Genomic DNA, 21,500 nt, shown 5'->3' with positions numbered 1-21,500 from the left:
CCCCGTTCTGCAAGGTATCTGGAGAAGTGAGCGGTGACTCACCGAAGCGCCTCCCCTGCCACAAATTTTGTTAGTCTTTAAGGTGCTGCTGGAGCTCTTGCTCTTTTCTCTGCTGCTATGGGCAGACTAACGCGGCTACCCATTTTGATCCTTCTGCAAGAGGACGCCTTCGCTAGGCTTAAGACTAGGGCTTGCCAACCTCCAGGTGGCACCTGGAGATCTCCCGAGATTATAGGGCTGCCAGCGCTGGGAATAGGGCTGCCAGCCTCCAGGTGCCACCTGGAGGTCTGCTATTACTGTGGTATTTTTAATTGTATGTATGTAGTGGTATGCAATGATATTCCCAGTAGTCATGTATGGCTGCGAGAGTTGGACTATAAGGAAGGCCGGGCACGGAAGAATAGATTCTTTTGAACTACGGTGCTGGAGAAGACTCTTGAGAGTCCCTTGGACTGCAAGAAGATCAATTCAGTCAATCCTAAAAGAAATCAACCCCGACTGTTCCCTGGAAGGCCAGATAATGAAACTGAAGCTCAAATACTTTGGCCGCCCAATGAGAAGGAAGCACTCACTGGAGAAGACCCTGATGCTGGGAAAGATTGAAGGTCAAAGAAGACGGGGACGGCAACGGATGAGATGGTTAGACAGTGTCATAGATGCAACGAACATGAAATTGAGCGAACTTCAGAGGACAGCAGAAGACAGGAGGGCCTGGCGTGACCTGGTCCATGGGGTCGCGAAGAGTCGGACTCGACTGTGCAACTGAACAACAACAAATGTAGTGGAACAGTCTACTCCTCCCCTAATATCTATGTGATTTAGTTTCGTCCTGTCGGGTGGCGCTCTCGTTTCAGTTTCCAGTTTTGTATGTTAGCTGAAGTTGTTGGTGGTTCGCCTCGTCTCCTTGCTCATAAATGACTGATGTTTTGAGCTATCTTGTCACTGTCGAATGTGTAGGACAGGGGACCAGTGAATGTGATTTATGATTGTGACTTCTGACATTTCTCTTGACATGTATCATGCTGGCTGTCACTGTGTTTTAGTAAGAGTTTGATTTTTAGTATTTAGCCCAAGCAGAAGAGATTTAGAATAGAAGTAATGAGAGTACTTTTTTTTTTAATCCTCAAAGGTTCTTTCAGGTACATTCAGAAAATAGTGGAATGGAATGTATGTTTTGAAATTACAAGTTCCTCAGCTGAAAGACACTTGAGAAGAGAAGGTAGTGTCCTCTAAACAAATAACTTTCTATGCAAGATAGAGCACCTGGCCCCGCTGAGTCTGCCCAGAGCTAAGTTCCATGTGCCTTATCAGAAAACTCCCTAGCTCCAGGCTGAAGCAGATAAGCCAGGAAGGACGCCAAGAAAAGAAGACCTCAGTGTTCCCAAAAGCCCTTCTGTCTTCCGTGAGCAGATACGAAAACGTGAGGGCTTCTAATTCTGATCCAGATAGGAGCTTGCCAATAGAGACATGATAAGTCAAATGACGCTTTAATAATGTTTCAGTATTTCCTTTCTTCAGGCCATCTTCCAAAAGAGCTATAAATGAAGACTTCAAGTAAGTAACCCATTGCAAAGAAATTACATGCAGATAAACTCAAATAAATTGAACTCACCCTGCCGAGTTCACAAAATTGACTGTGATAATAGTCTACAAAACTTCTAAAGGTAAAGGTTCCCTTGCTCGAAAGCCAGTCGAATCCATGTGCCTTATCAGAAAGGCTCATCTCCATTTCAAAGCCGAAGAGCCATCGCTGTCCGAAGACATTTCCGTGGTCATGTGGCCGGCATGACTAAACACCAAGGCGCATGGAATGCTGTTATCTTCCCACCAAAGTGGTACCTTCTAGCTGACTTGAAATGCAGGCTTCTAAGCAATGAAATCAGTATGCACTTACATACAGGCACTGTATTATAACTAACTGCAGCTGCAGTAAAATAGAAAAAGAAGAGATTGGATTTATACCCCACCCTTCGCTACCGGAAGGAGTCTCAGAGCGGCTTACAATCTCCTTTCCCTTCCCCACAACAGACACCCTGTGAGGTAAGTGGGGCTGAGAGAGCTCTTTCAAGAACTGCTCCTGAGAGAACAGCTCTGAAGGAACTTGTAACTGACCCAAGGTCACACCAGCAGCTGCATGTGAAGAAGTGGGGAAACAAACCTGGTTCTCCCAGATCAGAGTCCATGCTCCTAACCACTACATCAAACTGGCTGTTGAACCTGGGCCTAATCTGACACTGATCACTGCATTAAGCTGGATCTCATATTTCCTGGATACGTATTCTTCCGCCTACTTCTGCCCCCGTAGGCTTTAATGCCCTTTCCCTTCTGCCCAGAGTGTCACATATATAAAATTACCATGCTGTCTTCTGCTCAATGGCACGTATGCACAAATATCCTCATAGGCTCCGTTCCGTCTTACTTATTCACAAGGCCCACTCATACTGGCAAGACATATTGACAAGCTATAATATTGTGCCTCGGATCGTCATGTGATTTTGTATCACCTGTTTGCGGGAGACATCTGGTACGACCCCTGCAGATCCCCCCCCCCCCACAACTTGTTCCTCCTTCAGTCTCTGGCCGCTGCTTCATTTCTAAATTTAGAAATGCTGTGTCTTAGGCTGGCCAGTATCCAATCTTCTGACCTGGAAGACCTTTAAGCTATCCCAGAAGATGTGTGTGCCGGATTAGGTACTCAGCTGTGAAGGAAAAACACTTTTTGTGGGCTCAGAAACACTGGCTCCTTATTCCATAGGTTCCAATGCTAAGAGGTCGCTGACGGAAAGATAGATCTGCTCTTTAGCTGTCCCCCCACAGATGGTCATCAGCTATGCTTCATTTCTTACAGTTCTCTGTTCTCCTCAGCTTTCCCTAAATATCCTTATAAGATTTAGCCGTTCCAATTCTCCTTTTATCAACCCCCTGCTACCTTAATAGTAATTGTGTGCTGTCATCGCAACTGACTCATGGCGACCCCAGGACCATGCAGTTTTCATGGCAAGAGATAAGCAGAATACATGAACCCACATGAAGCTGCCTTATTCTGAATCAGACCCTTGGTTTCAAAGTCAGAATGGTCTACTCAGACTGGCCGCTGTTCTCCGGGGTCTCAGGCAGAGGTCTTTCACATCACCTACTGCCAGATCTTTTAATTGGAGATGCCGGGGATTGAACCTGGGGCCTTCTGCACGCCAAGCATATGCTCTACCACTGAGCCACAGCCCTCTCTTAGAAGGGCTCCCCGGGTCTCAGGCAGGGGTCTTTTGCATCAGTCACCACTTGATCCTTTTAACTGCAGATGTTGAGGATTGAACCTGGGACCTTCTGCAAGCCAAGCAGATGCCCTACCACTGAGCCAAAGCCCCCTCCTAGAAGAGCTCTCCAGGGTCTCAGGCAGGGGTCTTTCACATCACCTACTGCCAGATCTTTTACCTGGAGATTGAACCTGGGACCTTCTGCATGTCAAGCAGATGCTCTACCACTGAGCCAAGGCCCCCTCCTAGAAGGGCTCTCCAGGGTTTCAGGCAGAGATCTTTCACATCACCTACTGCCAGATCTTTTAACTGGAGATGCTGGACCTTCTGCAAGCCAAACACATGCTCTACCACTGAGCCAAGGCCCCCTTCTAGAATGGCTCTCCAGGGTCTCAGACGTTTTATGAGCCATTAACTGCCTGGAATGTTTTTGTTTACTACCCCAAATCTGATTTATTTTTGACTGCCCTGCTATATTTGAGCACTGAATAGATTTGTATTTCCGAGAATATCTGCTCTTCACAGATTAAAATGATGTAAATTGGGTTGAAATGTTGGCTGTTTGTACTTACCTGCTTTACAATTATCACACAAGGGGTGCGTTCAGACGCGCCATTTCAGCCAGCATAAACTGCTCCGGTTGTAACCGGAGCAGTTTGATCTGGAAGAAACGCGATCACACTCACCTCCTGACTGCGCAGCACATCGTGATATGCCCGTTCACACGTCAGCAGTTTAAAATATTTTTTTTTACATTTTGCGCATGCGCATAGGCAGCCATCCACAGAGTTGAGATCTTTGCGCAGGCGCAGAACACCCCGTCCCGAAAAGCATGCCCTGAAGCAAAGACGTCCCTTTAAATTTTTACTCCGAAACTGGCCTCCGTGAGGTCCCGGACTCGTCTAAAGCCTTACACTAGGCACATTTTAAAAATTATTATGAACAACGGGGCGAAGCTTCGCCTAAGCGCACATCGCCTACTAACAAAAAATGGCGGCCGAAAAGCGGAAGCCTTGGGCTTCTGAACAGAAGTGGCTAGACACTGCCAGAGAGTGATCAGACGGGGATAATGCTGCTGGAACCAGAGCACTCAGGATACCACCACTTGAGGACCTAGTAGCAGAATACAACGGTTTAAAGGCTGTTTGCAATGGTTAGGGACGGAAGGCAGATATTCACCGTGTGATCGCCCATAAGTACACCGATTCCAACTGGCATATATACTGACTATAAATCTATAAATGCCCCATCTGAACGCACCCACTGTTCTTAATTTTCCTTATATTGTTTTTATGATTCTGGACTGATCTATGGCACTGTTGCTCTGTTTATATTCTGTTTTGTTTGTTGGCAAAAATGGTAATAAAAATAAACTTTTTTAAAAATGTGGAATACAAACATATCGATAAATAAGGCTTAGAAGATGGGTGGGAGAAAAATGTGATGAACGTTCCTGGATACACTGAACTTTATACTGGGCATTTCCAGCCTATAGCTTGGGTGGGGGGCTGAACCACTAAGCTATACCTCTGGAGGGAAACCTCACATCTCCTCACATTTGGGGTGCATAGTACCATAAAGACTCAACAAAACTTGTGGCTGGGTATGAGCTTTCTTAAGTCACTGATCTCTTCTTCAGATACTGGTAATGACAGAACTGAACATTTTGTTTCAGTATAAGTTTAATGTGCATTTTCCCCATGTCATACTTTCCCACCTTTCTGTCATTTTAAATTTTGTAACAACCAGTCTGATGAAGAAAAATAGTTAAAAGACCGGTAGCAATGTTAAGACTAACAAACTTTATTGTAGCATAAACTTTCGAGAAACACATCACGGAGGGTACGGAGAAACTGGCCAGTCCAACATATCATCAGTGATCTGCAGCCCATCCTAGAAAATGATGCCTCTCTCTCTCACGAGCCCTGGGTGGAAGACCTCTCCTTGCCTACAGACAGCTCCCCAACCTCAAACGACTTCTCACTAACAACCATGAACCATCTACCGAAACCACCAACACAGGAACCAGACCCTGCAACAGACTCAGATGCCAACTCTGCCCACGTATCTACCCAGAAAATACAATTACAGAACCCAGTGGCATCAACTACACAATCTCTGGCTCTTACAGCTACTCATCCTCCAATGTGATATATGCTCTCATGTGCCAACAATGCCCCTCTGCTCTGTACATAGGACAAACCAGCCAACCTCTACACAAAAGAATAAAAAGGTAAAGGTTTCCTTTGCTCGAAAGCCAGTCGAATCTGACTCTAGGGGGCAGTGCTTATCTCTGTTTTCAAACCGAAGAGCCAGCACTGTCTGAAGATGTGGTCATGTGGCTGGCATGACTAAACGCTGAGGCGCACGGAACACTGTTACCTTCCCACCAAAGTGGTACCGATTTATCTACTTGCAATTTCTTGCTTTCGAACTGCTAGGTGGTCAAAAGAATAAATGGACACGAATCCGACATAAAAAATGGCAATATCCAGAAACCAGTAGGAGAACATTTCAATCTACCAGGACATTCCATCAAGGACTTAAAGGTCACCATAGTTCAACAGAAATATTTCAAAACCAAAATCCAATGGGAAGCTGCTGAATTGGAATTTATATGTCTTGGATTGAATAGGGACTTTGGATGCTTATCTCATTACCAGAAGTAGCTTGCCTTTCAGGTATTCCCTTCAGATTCATCTATAGAACGAAGGGGTCACACCCAGCCAATTGTGCATTCTACCTTTTTCATGACTTTTGCAACAGTTTTGCATTTACATGGCACTTTCTGCATCCTCTCCCCCCTCCCCTTACCACCTATATATCTCTGGCTAGTTTCTTCATACCCTCCATGCATCTGATGAAGAGAGTTGTGTTTCTCGAAAGCTTATGCCACAATAAAGTTTGTTAGTCTTAAAGGTGCTACTAGGCTTTTAACTGCGTTGCAGCAACAGACTAACACGGCTAACTCCTCTGGATCTATGACTCTGATGAAGGGTTCTGGTGTTTCCAGAATGTTCTGAGGTCAATTTGGGTGGTCCTATTAAAAAGTATTCAACAAACTGTGGCCACGTTCCTATAGTATGGGAAAGCTTCTGGACATAAATATTTTTAAAATCATTTGATAAGAAGATCATTATTGACAACCTGGGAAAAGATACGTCCGATGATATCTCTCTATATAATAATTCTCTGTTGGTGGTGGCACGCTGCTGAACATTCCAGACGGCGCCCACAGCCTTTGGCTCCGTGATCTGTCACTCAGAAGCTGTCCCTATCCATTGGCTGCGTTGCCTGAGTCTCGCCTCCAACATTCTAAACAGTTTGGTGTTCCTCTCCCCCCCCATAGCCAGTCAGAACACAGAGGTTATTTGCATATGTGGCCTGATTGGCCTTTGCCTCGGAGCACCGAGGTAGTTTGAATATGTGGCCTCATTGGTCTTTGCCTCTAACATTCTAAGCAGTTTGCTGTTGCTGTTCTGAGGTAAAATGTGTTCTGAGGTACCCTTAGTGCCTGTTGGGAGAAACCATTGTTGCCAATCTCCAGGTGAGGGCTGAAGATCACTCAGAACTACAACTGCTTTCCAGATGGCAGAGATCAGTTCCCCTGGAGAAAACGGTGGACTCTGTGTCCTTATATCCTGCTGAGATGGCCCCTGTATGACAGCCAATGTGACGTAGCAGTCAGGGCTTCAGTTCAGGGCTTCAGAGCACGGTAGAGGCTGCAGGTGGTGGTGGAAAGCTTAAAGGTGAGTGGGAAATAAAGGTAGGTTGATGATTGGCTGGGAAGGAGATAAGGTTGCCAACTCCAGATGGGAAATTCCTGGAGATTTGAGGGATGGAGCCTGGAGAGGGTGAGGTTTCAGGAGGGGTGGGGCCTCAGACAGGTACAATGCCATAGACTCCACCCTCCAAACCAGCCATTCCCTCAGCGGGAACCATTGTTGCCAATCTCCAGGTGGGGGCTGGAGATCACTCAGAATTACAACTGCTCTCCGGGAGAGAGGGGAGAGGAGATGGAAAGCTGAAGTCAGAGTGGCAGATAAAGGTATGTTGATGGTTGACTGGGAAGGAGATAGGGTTGCCAACTCCAGGTTGGAAAATTCCTGGAGATGTGAGGGGTCGAGCCTGGAGAGGGTGGGGTTTGAGGAGGGGTGGGGCCTCAGACAGGTACAATGCCATAGACGCCACCCTCCAAACCAGCCAGTCCCTCATGGGGAACCATTGTTGCCAATCTCCAGGTGAGGGCTGGAGATCATTCAAAATCACAACTGCTCTTCAGGTAGCAGAGATCAGTTCCTCTGGAGAAAATGGTGGACTTGGTGTCACACCCTGCTGAGGTCGCTACAGCAAATTGACACTGAGTGCCCAAAGTCTGTAGAAGAGCTAGAGTCAAGTCCAGCAGCAATTTAAAGACCAACAAGATTTCCAGGATATGAGATTTCAAGAAGAAGAAGAAGAAGAAGAAGAAGAAGAAGAAGAAGAAGAAGAAGAAGAAGAAGAAGAAGAAGAAGAAGAAGAAGAAGAAGAAGAAGAGAATGGATTTATACCCCGCCCTTCACAACCCAAAGGTGTCTCAGAGCGGCTTACAAACTCCTTTCCCTTCCCCTCCCCACAACAGACACCCTGTGATGTAGGTGGGGCTGAGAGAGCTCTGACAGAAACTGCTTTTTTTCAAGGACAGCTCTTATCAGAACTACGGCTTGCCCAAGGTCATCCAGCCAGGTGCAAGTGGAGGAGTGGGGAATCAAACCCGGTTCTCCCAGATTAGAGTCCGTGCACTTAACCACTACACCAAGAGTCAGATTTCCCTTTCTCCGATACTGGTACCTGACATGGGAGCTTTGACTCTCAAAAGCTTGTATCTGAAAATTTTGTTGGTCTTTACGGCGCTCTTCTACTGCCGACCAACACAGTTACCCACCTGAAAACTATCCTCTGAAGTAGGTTAGGCTGACAGAGAGTGACTGGCCAAAGATTACTTGAAAAACAATAATTAAGTCCGTGTAATACCTTTTCATAGGACCAACCAAATTGACCTCAGCACATTCCACAAGCTTTGGAGACCACCAGAACTCTTCTTCAAATTGGTTGTTACAAAATTTACAATGATAGGAAGGTGGAAAAGCAGATTTTTCAGGCTACATTGGGCACCTTTTTCATGCACGTGGCATACAATCAATGCTTTTACTGATTTCCCCCTCAAAAATGGTATCAAACCAGGGTTGGGAAAAATTGGAGCACAGCAGGAGAAAACCTGGCGATAATTAGAGCATGATGTCATATGGTTGCTTGAAAATAAAATAAAAGACCCTCAGTAGGGTTGCCAGTTCCCCCGGCCACTGGCTGGAGATGGGGGTATAGTGTTGCCAGATCCAGGCTGGAAAATTCCTGGAGATTTGGAGATGGAGCCTGGGGAGGACAGGGACCTCAGTGGGGTACATTGCCATAGAGTCCACCCTCGGTTCTCCCAAGGGAACCGATCTCTGTAGTCTGGAGCTGAGCTGAATTCCAGGGGATCCCCAGGTCCCACCTGGAGGATGGCATCCTGGAGTCTCAGTGGTGAAAAGCCTCTATGTGAAACCAGACACACTCACTCTACCACCCTACATCCAAGGTAAAAACTTTGGTCTCTGTTTTATCCACCCATGCTGTAATTAAAGCAATTACCCCGCACTTGGTTTTCTCCATTTCATGCTGGGAACGGTTAACTTTTAATTTCCTGAGGAAAGTCATACAGAAGAAGTCACTTTCCTAATAAAAAAAGGAGTCTAAGTAGATGTGATTCCAATGCCGAAAAGCCCTTTCCGGCTCAGAAGCTCCATCGCGTTTGAAAGATTCAACTCCTGCCCGGGGCCAAGAATTGCTCGAAGGCTATTGACAGCACAGGAGCTATGCAGATAACAGCTTTTCTGGCAGCAGCGTGGCCTACATAAATTGGCCTTTAGTCCTGCCATCTAACAATCTAGGTAGTGCAATCTTAAAACGCATACTCAGATGTAAATCCCACTGAGTTCGAGAGAGGCTTACTCCATGACAAGTAGTGTGAGGGCTGAGGGCGGAGAAATGGGGGGGGGGGATGACACTGGCTGTGACATTATGTCACTTCTGATAGAAACCCAGACGTGGCACAGGGAATTGCTAGGAATTGCCAGGAATTCTAGGCTGCCTTTAAAAAAAAAGATTATCCCACCGAGAGCTATTTTGGTGTAGTGGTTAAGAGCGTGGACTCTAATCTGGGAGAACTGGGTTTGATTCCCCACTCCTCCACATGCAGCTGCTGGTGTGACCTTGGGTCAGTCACAAGTTCTTTCAGAGCTGTTCTGTCAAGGGTGTCTGTTGTGGGAAGGCGAAGGGAAAGGAGATTGTAAGCTCTGAGACTCCTTTGGGTAGTGAAGGGCGGGGTATATGTGTAACAGGAGCTGGAGGTGGGTGGGAGGGAGACATCACGCCCCCACTTGGGGCTTGGCAGCTCAACACAGTAGCGGGGCCAATAAGAGGAGAGGCCAAGTAGGGTATAATAGTTTCCTTGGTGTCTGGGGGTGGACACGGGAGTGTGGGGTGGGACCTCAGCAGGGTATAATGCCATAGAGCCCACCTTCCAAAGCAGCCATTTTCTCTAGAGGAACTGATCTCCGTTATCTGGAAAGCAGTTGTGATTCCAGGAGATCTCCAGGCCCCACCTGGAGGTTGACAACCCAGGGCCAGGAAGGCTATTTGCTCAGGACTTCAAATTTTAGGGGGCCTTCCAATTTAGACATGTTAATTTTTTGGCGTTTGATAAATTGCATAACTTGCTTTTATGGACATCACGTGTCATCTTTTAAAAAACTTTTTATGACTAGGAGCCTCCGAATCTGGAAGTGCCCTGGGCCGATACGGACCTCTGAGGGGGCCTATATAGTGTAGGTATGCGGCAGCCTGTGGGTTCTTGCGTTTGTGCTGCCACCTGTCTAATTTCTTACATGAATAATATTTCCTCAGTCATTCCCATCCGTCTCCAACAAGGGCCTCTGCTGAACCATCAAGGGCGACTGGAGATGCTGAGGGAATGAAAAGCTTGTGGTTTTTACTTAAAAAGGTAAAGGTTCCCTTGCTCGAAAGCCAGTCGAATCCGACTCTAGGGTTGCGGTGCTCATCTCCGTTTCAAAGCCGAAGAGCCAGCGCTGTCCGAAGACGTTTCCGTGGTCATGTGGCCAGCATGACTAAACACCAAGGCGCACGGAACGCTGTTACCTTCCCACCGAAGTGGTCCCTATTTATCTACTTGCAATTTCTTGCTTTCGAACTACTAGGTTGGCAGGAGCTGGAACTAGAGATGGGAGCTCACTCCATCATGCGGCACCCGGGTCTCGAACTGCTGAACTACTGACCTTCCACAGCTTGCAGTTCAGCGTCTTAACCACTTGAGCCACCGCAGCTCCTGGTTTTTACTTAAGAAAGCATTAAGAACATGCCTAGGAGTTAAAACTGCATTCTTTGCCTCAAACATGCCTTGGCACCTGAACTCCCCCCCCCCCAATTAAAACAGACGCGTGTGATGTGATCCAAAGGCCAGGCCCAAACATTTCCCATCCCGATGTCCTTGGGAAGAGGCACCTGCTACAGTGTGATGAAACAACTATCCGTACCAGATATACAGTGATACCATGAGCCCCTGCAAAACAAGACTTATCTTTTCGGCCATGCTTGCCACAAGTGGGAATTACATGCAGCCCTCTTTTGTCTAAGAGCCACACTACAAAAGAGGAAGAAGCCATCAATCTTTTCTACTTCATGTCAGCCATTCTATTAAGAGCATTCCACTGTGAGTATATAGAAATAAGAAGCTTGTTTGTTCTGTTTCCTTAAGATGGCATGTAAACAGCCATCCCCCCCCCTCTCTGTCCTGTTTTCATATTTCTAGAGCACTTTAAACAGCATGATGAACAAGCACAGCTATTCATTATTTAAGCCCCACCTGTGATAAATTAAACATATATATCATTACTAAGCTTTGCTAGCTTCATTGTTTTGGGTAGTACCCTAAAATACCTTTGACGTCCCTTAATTTTTTACATGAATGTCGATGAAGAAACGAATAATCCGTCGGGTCTCTGCATGAAAGACATCTCCGATCTATATAATCAATATTCCTAACGACAGTGAGGTCTTAATACGTAGTTTATCTGCCTAATTATAGGAAATATCTGAGAAATGAGCGTATGTCTCTGCTAATACGCGCTCACATGTCTAAAATATAGATAGATATATAATGCGTACATACCCAAAACGTGGACCGAAGAAACTGCACACGTTAAATAGATCTGTTACTTGATGAACATTTAAAAATAGATTGTGTCAGGATCAGCATGTGTCTGTGATCGCCCAGATTTCATTAGCTCCTCTTTTTAATTAAAAGCAACAGCCGCAGAATACCTTCTATTAGGTAACACAAAGCGAGCAACTGTTTCTCTGAGTTTCTCAAAAGAGTTATGGGTGAATGCAAAAGTTATTACTTTGTGATGTTTTTGTTAGTTGTAATAGAAGCCTTGCACTGATGATGCATTTGGACTCCCCCCCCCCACAAACCACCATGGCAATCAACCTGCTGTGTTGTTAATTAAAAGCATGTGTACTTTTTACTGGAGCCACAATTATTGCCATTTGTCATGACTGGGGGAGGACTGGGGGAGATCATATGTAGTTTAAATCATACACAGCAAGAAGGGTTTGTAGAAAAATTCCACTGGCTTGGCTAAGGCTCAGAGTAATCCCATTGACTTCCATGGTCTTAGAGCAGTGTGACAGTGTTTATGCTGTAAAACACCGGCATGCCACATGTCCCATTTCTATCCACCACTAAGAGCTGAAGGAAGACAGATGCATGGTCAGACTCCAGAAGGGGGTTTCCCCTCTGAAATGTAGCCTTTCAGAGCAGTTTTATTACTGGTTTTAGGTTTTTTATTGTTTTAATTGAGCATGGTTTATCACCTTGTACGTGTTTTAAAGAACAGGATATAACTCCATGAAATAAATAAATTGGGGGGGGGGTAGGGTTGCCAGCTGTGGGTTGGAAAATACCTGGAGACTTTGGGGGTGGATCCAGGAGAGGGTGGGGGTTGAGGAGGGGAGGGGCCTCAGCATGGTACAGTGCCGTAGAGTCCGCCCTTCAAAGCAGCCATTTTCTCCAGGGCAGCTGATCTCTGTCAGCTGGAGATCAGTTGGAAAAGCGGGAGATCTCCAGGCCCTACCTGGAGGCTGGCAACCCTAGGGGGGTGATTGAAGCAGCCACTACTCGCTTTTCTGATCAAAATGGATTACCAGCTCCCGGTTGGGAAATATCTGGAGATTTGGGGGGTGGAGCCTGAGGCAGGTGAAATTTGGGGAGGGGAGGGACCTCAGTGGGGTATAATAGAAGAAGAGGAAGAGGAGGAGGATTTATACCCCAACCGTCACTCAGAGTCTCAGAGCGGCTTACAATCTCCTTCCCTTCCTCTCCCCACAACAGACACCCTGTGAGGTAGGTGGGGCTGAGAGAGCTCTGAGAGAGCTGTGACTGACGCAGGGTCACCCAACTGGCTTCATGTGGAAGAGTGGGGAATCAAACCCAGTTCTCCAGATTACAGTCCCGCCGCTCTTAACCACTACACCAAACTGGCTCTCAGAGTCCATGTAATGTATCCGCCATTACCACGTGCGCGACCGTTGGGCCATGCGGTCAAGCACAACCCCAGAGCTTCGTTCCTGTAGAACAATAGCGGAGCGGATCCTAGCCCGCACCAACCAGAGGGCCAGGTCCGCGGCCGAGAGCCAATGGGACTCTCGGCCACTGTAAATAACCTATAGGGTGACCAGGGGGTGTGTCTTGGTGGTGTATATATACCGGCCTGCGTGCCGGGATCTTCTGTCTTGTTCTTGCTCTAATAAAGTACTCCCTGCTGAATCACTCAACGTTTCCGAGTACTTTTCAGTCCACCTTCCAGACTGGCCATTTTTCTACACGTGAAGTGATCTTTGTTGCATGGAGATCAGTTGTGATCACTGTTCCCTCTAAGCTGAGTTAGTTGAGCTAGCTCACAGTTTTTTAGCTTCCGGCTCACACATTTTTGCCTTCGCTCAGGAAGGGATGGCTCCAGAGCAAACTAATTTATGCAGTAGCCAAATCGCTCGCTCACAACTTTAATGCCCGGAGCTCACAAAGTAGAATTTTTGCTCACAAGACTCCACAGCTTAGAGGGAACATTGGTTGTGATGCCAGGAAATCTCCAGATACCGCCTGGGGGTTAAGATGAGTAAAACAACCATGATATATTATGCCAAAAGAAATATCTGCAGACTCATAAATTCTTGTCCACTGGCACCACGCCAGTGAATTGATGACTGGTTCTAAGAGATTTTGCCATAGCGCTTGCTAAACGAATTAACTATATCGAAATTTTAATGCTACACACTCTGACAAAGTTGTGAACGAAACGAGACTTGATATGCATAGTCCGTTGTGTTGATGGCATCATTATGAATGATTCCTGAGGAATTGATTAGCTCCAGTAAACTGCATTGCTGGAGAAGACTCTTGAGAGTCCCTTGGACTGCAAGAAGATCAAATCAGTCAATCCTAAAAGAAATCAACCCTGACTGTTCCCTGGAAGGCCAGATAATGAAACTGAAGCTCAAATACTTTGGCCACCCAATGAGAAGGGAGCACTCACTGGAGAAGACCCTGATGCTGGGAAAGATTGAAGGTCAAAGAAGACGGGGACGGCAAAGGATGAGATGGTTAGACAGTGTCATAGATGCAACGAACATGAAATTGAGCCAACTTCAGAGGACGGCAGAAGACAGGAGGGCCTGGCGGGATTTGGTCCATGGGGTCGCAAAGAGTCGGACTCGACTGTGCGACTGAACAACAACAACAAAAGTAAACTGCATATGGGATAAGAATTTATGAGTCTGCAGATATTTCTTTTGGCATAATATATCACGGTTGTTTTCTGATCTTTACCTCCATCGAGTGATCTCTCCTCTTGGTTTGCACCACCTGGAGGTTGGCAAACGTAATCACCCGGTAAATAGTATCCTATTACACCTCTATTAAAGAGGCAGGACTTTTCCCCCAGGCCAGGCTAGTTGAGAACGCTGTGAATCTGTGATTTTCTTTTTGCTAAATACAGAATAACGGAGGATGCAGGCAGGGGGAGCTTTATGTTGTCCCTTCTCCACCTCCCTTATTGTTCTCTGTTGTATTTTCCTTAGGGATTTCCTTCGGATTTTTCCCCTTCTAGCCCAGCTCACTTCCAGAATTGGAGCTGGGCTGGGAGAAGACCAGGAAAGAAGGAAGCATTTAGCTTTCCTCACTTGTGAGCGCCATTTTCTGCAAAATAAGCCAAGAGCCCTACACCATCCCTTCCTTTATAAATGAGGTACACGTGGATAAATTAACATGGATTTCCCCCATCATGTTTAGTTTGGCCCTGAGACAATGCATATGAACAGCTATGAGCATTTAGCGAAATGTGGTGGCTCAAGTGGTTAAGACGCTGAGCTGCAGACCGGAAAGTCTGTAGTTCGGCAGTTCGAGACCTGAGTGCCGCGTGATGGAGTGAGCTCCCGTCTCTGGCCCCAGCTCCTGCCAACCCAGCAGTTTGAAAGCAAGAAATTGCAAGTAGATAAATAGGTACTGCTTTGGTGGGAAGGTAACAGTGTTCCATGCGCCTCGGCGTTTAGTCATGCCAGCCACATGACCATGGAAATGTCTTTGGACAGTGCTGGCTCTTCAGCTTGGAAACGGATTTGACTGGCTTTCGAGCAAGAGAAACCCTTTACCTTTATATAAATATGAATAGTCATTATAAATTGCTGTTCCAGTGTACTCAAATGGAGAAATAAAAATGCATCTATTTTTCTCTAAATCATGCTGCTCTCTTCCAAGCACCTCAGTGAAATGCAAGAAAATTTATTTACGTATTAAGAAAACTGGCTGCCCATTTGTTCCTGAGCACAATTCAAAGTGATGGTTGCCAGGGGTCATTTCGTAGAAAAAGAGGTGCAGGAGCTCATTAGCACAAGTTATTAGCATAACTTATTTGCTTGATATGCCACACTCCCTGACATCACCGGAAGTGTGTCAGAAGGCAACACCCACTGCTCAGGCTCCACTAGACTGTTTTGGATTGCTAGCTATTGGGAGGGGGGATGCAGATCTGCCCTCACAGAAGAGGGAGAGCTTGTACCTGAACAAAACTTGGTCTTAAAGGTGCCACTGGACTGTTTTGGATTGCTAGCTATTGGGGGGGGGGATGCACAGATCTGCCCTCACAGAGGAGGGAGAGCTTGTACCTGAAGGCGGGCCGAGGGGGGCTCTGCAACTTACCTGGCTGCTTCTTGCTCCTCGTGGCCCAACTGAGGGCTGCTGGGAGCAGGGGGCAGGGCTTGTTGCATGTGCCCACCCCCTGGGCTCCTTACTGCCAGAGCTCCACTCCTGTGCGCTCCTGCAGGAAATGACCCCTGGATGGTTCTTACCTACAAGATTCTAAATGGTTTGGGCCCATGATACTTGAAGGACCGCCTCTTACTTTTATAGTCCTCCACTTAAAACCTTCCTCACAAGCCCTGTTCTCTGTGCTCCCACCTTCAGAGGTGAGGCAAGTCTAGAGTTGCCACCCTCCCAGGAACAGAGCCCAAGATCCTACGCCTGGACTGCAGGCCCTGCAAGGCATCTTTGCTCCAGCAGGAGCAAGGGGTGGGGGCATAGAGTGACATTGTGTAATGACATGTGATGTCATGACGTCACTTCTGGCTTGTCATGACACTCTAGGAATCATACATCTCTATGCTGAAAAAACATAGAGGTGAGTGAATTCCTAGAGCATCATGATATCACTTCTGGTACAAAGCAGAAATGATGTCACACATTAACATATAACATCACTTGCCCACCTACCTGTGGACTGTCTTCTGTGTTGAATGGCTTATTTTTTAGGCTCTGTCTTCTTTTTAATTGTGTGTTTTTACACTGTGGCATTATTATTATTATTATTACAGTTTGCTTTTAATGGCTTTCTGGGGAGGGGTTGTGTTATTTTAGTTGCGTACCACCTCAAGCACATCTTTGAAAGAAGGACATAAAATTTTCTAAATACATAAATGGAACGTACAAAGCACCCATCCTCAGCATTAGTAAGGGAGTTCAAAAGCAGGCAGAACTTGATTAAAACAGCAGCCCAGAACCTGGTGAGAAGTAGCCGGCGGTGTGAAAATGCACATTCTCTTTTTGCTTTGTTTGCTGGGCTCCAGAATCCAGCCTTATTGTCACCCCCTGCAGGTCCTACGGCTATTATATAGCTGTGTTATTATAGCCCCTGCCTCCTCCTTCGAAGGACAGTGGTTGCCTGGGTTACTGTTATTATTCCCTCTGTTAACTACGGTGTTAGCCATTCTCTTGTTACAGAAGCTGCTGTCACAGGGAAAACAGATTGCCATTCCTCTTACTGCTGTAGTTCTTGGCTCCTTCAGTAAAGTTTCCCAGATGGGAATGTTTCCTGATTTGAAAATTCCTTCAGTGCCAGGCGTGGCAATTCCTACTGCCATGCATTCATTTGCATTAATTGTGCCATCTGATCTTCTTGGCTTTCTTGAGTATCATCATCCACCCATCTGCTGGAAAGTGAGGAAGTAGGTTCATTGAGTAATTGGGAACCTCATTTAAGCAACTGCGGTGGTGACTCGTACATTGCATGCAAATACGTGAAGTCCTGACAACTTGTTGTTTTCAAATGAAAAGCAACCATGGGAAGCTGTGACTTTTAAATGGAAAAACAGCACATTTATTTTGTTGATTGATTTAATTCATTTGTACTCTGCTTTTCTCCCCAATGGGGACCATAGAGTTTTTAACCATAGAGTTTCTGGTGAATCCTAGAGTGGCCTGATGTCACTTTCAGTCATCCTCCCCCCCCCCCCCCCCCCGGTAATGACATCTTGCCATTGGTGTGATAGCACCCCTCGGTCTCCTGCTCTAGGGTGGGGGGGAAATAAAGAATAAAAATTTAAAACCAGAAATGAATACAACTAATTTCTCATAAGTAAAACCAACCATGTGTGTGATGTATTCAGATGCTGCCCTGAATGCATGAGGATGAACGTAGAATCATCCCATAGAGAAGCTATGCTAAGCTTCAGACGTCGGCAAGGATTCGCGCCGAAAGTATTATGTCCAATCACATTTGAACTGTCTGTGGTGGGAACGCTTGTGATTGGGCTGTTATGCGAACAACCTGATAGGTTGAGAATTGTATAGTAGGTGTGGCTACATTAGCCCGGACTGTTTAAATACCGAACCGCTGCAATGAAAGTTGGTTCAAGCTATCAGAGAAGTTGTACCGTGTCAGAGAAGTTGATCGTCGAGCTGAAATAAACCTGAGTTTTGCTGAAATCACTCTCTGGCTATTTTGTTAAGCACGGACTTAACAATTGGCGACGAAGGTGGGATTCTAGTGCGGGTAGGCAGCCCCGCTGGTCCCAACCCCACGACGGACAACAGCGAGCAGCAACTCGCCGTGGCAGAGCAGCAACAGGCACCACCAGAGCCGGTGGCAGCAATTGCAGCTATGGCCAATAGCCCGAAGTTCGAGGCATTCGAACCAACAACCGAGGACTGGGACGCTTACCTGCTGAGGTTCGGGTTCCACCTCGAAGCGAGCGATATCACTACGGAGGAGAAGAAGCGAGCCACCCTCCTGAGCTCTTGTGGCAAGAGCATGTTCGATATCGCCAGGTCCCTGGTAGCACCAGCGGACATCACGACCGTGATACCTTAGTGTCATTTACTCTAACTGGCAACAGCTCTCCAGGGTCTCAGGGAGGGGTCTTTCACATCACCTCCTGCTTGAAATTTTAACTAGAGATATTGAGGATTGAACCTGGAACCTTCTGCACTACTAAAAAGATGCTCTAACACTGAGCCACAGCCCTTTCCTAACATGGACACTATCAAGGAACTATACATCCCAGTTTACAGCAGAAAGTCTTTTGGTGTCCCACAGCCTTAAGTGTCTCGTGAACGTAAGCAGTCATTCGACATCCATGTTCCTGGATGCAAAATAATGTATTCTAATAAGGAAAAAATGGAGAAGTAGAATTATATTTAGGACTCTCATGTAGTGAGTCCCATCAGCAATTTCCCTCTACATACTGCTTTATCAGGGGATAGGCTCAACATGTCCACATGAGTCCCCGAAGAGCAGCTGTAGTCTTCATATGCATAGAGTAGGCCAATAGACCACATCATGGAAAGTCTGTCCAGAGAGGCTGACTTGTCTTTTCCGGGACTGCTCTAGCCTGTTCTATCCTGATCCATTCATTGACTATTCATGCAGAAGGTATCTCTAGCTGGATGGGGAACTACCAATTTGAGTGAGGGGGATAAGCTATTTCCTCTTTATTTTTTTTAGAATATTTAGAAGTCCTTTCCAGGATAGGGTGATCTAGAGTATCAGCATCGACTCCATAAGGGCATAAGCTTGATACCCAAAGGCAGGCTAGAAACTAGAGTTGTATGCAATGAGTTATTTTTTAAAAAGTCCCCTAAAAATTCCTCAATCAGCTTTTGAAGAATGGAAACGGTGACATGGAGTTACCCTCCCTGACAGGACATAGCATTGGCTGCTGCTTTACCTGTATTGTTTGACTGGGGTATCTAGGAGTCGTTATAGTTGTTAAAATACCTACTACCATAACATAAAAATAAGATGATGTAGGCCTTGCTCCAGGTTTTACAACAGAGACTCAAAGAAGAAATGTTTTCGTTCTATCCTGGCTTCTAGTGTGTTTCTAGGCATAGTTCAGAGTGTTGTTAATGACCTTTAAAGTGCTATGCTAGGGGTCCACAACCTTGTTGAGCCCATGCACACTTGGAGAATGTTGAGTTAAAATGCAGTTCCCAACAGAGCCTCTTTAGAGCAAAAGGAGTGAGAGCAATGACAAGTGCAGATGCAGCAGCTTCCTTTATTATTTTGTTTTCCCTGCCCCCCCCCCTATTTTTTTCAGGTATAGTTTCTTTGCAAGCCTGAAAGGAATGCTGCTTTTAAAGGTAACAAATAAAGCTGGTAACGAAACACAAGCTTCATTCAAATGTGAAAATGAGGTTGGTTTGTTTGCAAATGAAAAATTATGCAAACTCTCCTGCCTACCTGTGTGCTCAGATTGCCCAGGGGCTAGTCTAAAAATCACATCAGCAGTAAACAGTGTCTATCAGCTCCCTCTGCTTAAATAGCATTGCAAAGGAAGCTTACGCAAATGTTTGTTTCATTAAAATGCTATTCATGTTTTGATGTGGCTCTTTCATGGAGTAACAACCAGCAGGGCAGGCGGAATCAAACTGTTCTGACTGCTTTGTTGATATTTATGGGTTTGTGCCAGCTTGCTGGGATGGATGGGACAGACACTCAGAGAAATAAAAAGCATTTAACGAAAGCTGATGAGCAAAGTGTGTATAGTTCAAGAGATAACATATGGGCCCGAATTCCATTTGTATCATTAAGCATGCCGTGTCGGGTATACTGTGCAAAGCTGCAACTATGCATTTTGGTACCTAGTGCAGAGTTGAAAAATCTGTGCGTGCTGGACTGCAGTCCAATTTACATGTTGGGTTGATGTTGTTGTTTCTAAACCAGTTAAAAAGTTAGCACTCCCCACATTTTGGAAGCTTATGGAGGAAGAAGAGGAGGAGAGTTGGATTTATACCCTGCCCTTCACTCAGAGTGGCTTATAATCTCCTTCCTTTCCTCTCCTTACAACAGAAACCCTGTGAGATAGGTTGGGCTGAGAGAGCTCTGAAAGAAGTGTGACTGACCCAAGGTCACCCAGCTGGCTGCATGTGGAGGAGTGGGGGATCAAACCTCGTTCTCCAGATTAGAGTCTGCTGCTCTTAACCACTACACCATCTACAGAAGGCTGAAATCAGCTTGGCAATTTGTTGTGGAACATAGATAACCATTCATTCTGTGTGATATCATGGTTAGAGTGCTAGAAAGGAATGGGGTGATCCAGGCTCAAATCCCCAGTCTGCCACAGAGACTTGGTAGGTAACTTTGGGCTAGTTGCTCTTTCTTAGCTTAACCTTCCTCACAGGGTTGTTGTGAGGATAAAGTGGAGAATAGGAGACCCATGTATGTAGCCCTGAATTCCTTGAAGGGGAGTAGGATAAAAATGTGATAAATAGATCATTTCCTTGCGCAATAGTTTAAAAAATAGTCTCCAGAAACCTTCCCACTTAGAACAAACTGGGGCCAGAAACAATACGGAGAAAATACATGGCTGTAAGGAAGAGGTAGGGTTATCCTACCAGGTTTCGTGATCATGATGTGTATACGCATGCACACACACATGCACGCACACACATGGAAGTTATTGTCTTTGTTGGCTCCAAAGAAACTTTTATAGGACATACGGAATATTGTTTGACCACTTTCAAAAGCAAGTGAAACACAGATAACATGCCAACTACTCACATCCTGAATAAAATAACAGTTGGCATTGATTTTCTAATTCATCATGGGGCTGGATCCCAAGACCCACAAACAAAACAGGCCTTTCCTGACTCCTGAACCCCACCCGACCCCCACCATTCTGGGAATGGGGACAGGGTCAGGAGACCATCCAGAATGTCACAGATTATAGTTCAGGGCACTATAGCAGTTAGGAAGTCCACTGGAAACGTAAAGGTGCCTTTTGCTCATGCAAGTATCCCTTAAGAATCAAGTCGTTATAGGTAGGGTTTTAGGCCTGATCTAAATGGGACATCCATGAGACCAAGGAATTCACCTGTACAATTTCACACTTGCACAGAATCACAGCATCTTAGCTAAATACAGCCACTCCCCTGTGCAAAGTAACTACCTGTGCTTATTTAATATGCCAGGATCCATAGCACAGGAAGGTGTGGTGCTGGTTTTCTCATTAAGCATGCATAGCTGCTTTAGATGGATTGGTGTTCAGTTTAAATATACTGTGAACACGAAAAGTAGCCAGGGTAAGTTTCTCTTGCCTAGTAGGGCTTAAAATGAGCCCTAACTAGGGCTGCCAAATGCCCCCGGGGGGCAGAATTCCCCCTGCTTTCAAGCCCCGATTTCCGCTCCCGTGAAATCGGGGCCCGGGGGAAACCCCACCCCCGCGTGTGCATCACCCGGAAGTGACGTCGCACGCTGGGGGCAGGGCCACGCCATTTGAGGGGGAAACTCTTTGTTTTCCCCTCAAATGGCGTGGCCC

The 21,500-nt window shown here is 46.1% G+C and overlaps 1 protein-coding gene across 1 annotated transcript in view; it reads left to right on the top strand.

The window, feature by feature from the left end:
* Positions 1–10,984: 10,984 nt before the first annotated feature.
* ALPK2 (alpha kinase 2) overlaps positions 10,985–21,500 on the top strand; it is a 115,659-nt gene continuing 105,143 nt past the window's right edge. Inside the window, exon 1 of the mRNA XM_015416890.1 lies at positions 10,985–11,061. The gene's annotated coding sequence lies outside the window, so the exon portion shown is untranslated. The remainder of the gene's footprint in view (positions 11,062–21,500) is intronic.

This window comes from Gekko japonicus, unplaced genomic scaffold (genome assembly GCF_001447785.1).
Source record: "Gekko japonicus isolate JY-2015 unplaced genomic scaffold, Gekko_japonicus_V1.1 scaffold278, whole genome shotgun sequence".
Taxonomy (NCBI): domain Eukaryota; kingdom Metazoa; phylum Chordata; class Lepidosauria; order Squamata; family Gekkonidae; genus Gekko; species Gekko japonicus.
Note: the sequence above shows the minus strand (reverse complement) of the source record. Positions and strands in the feature narration are given on the sequence as shown.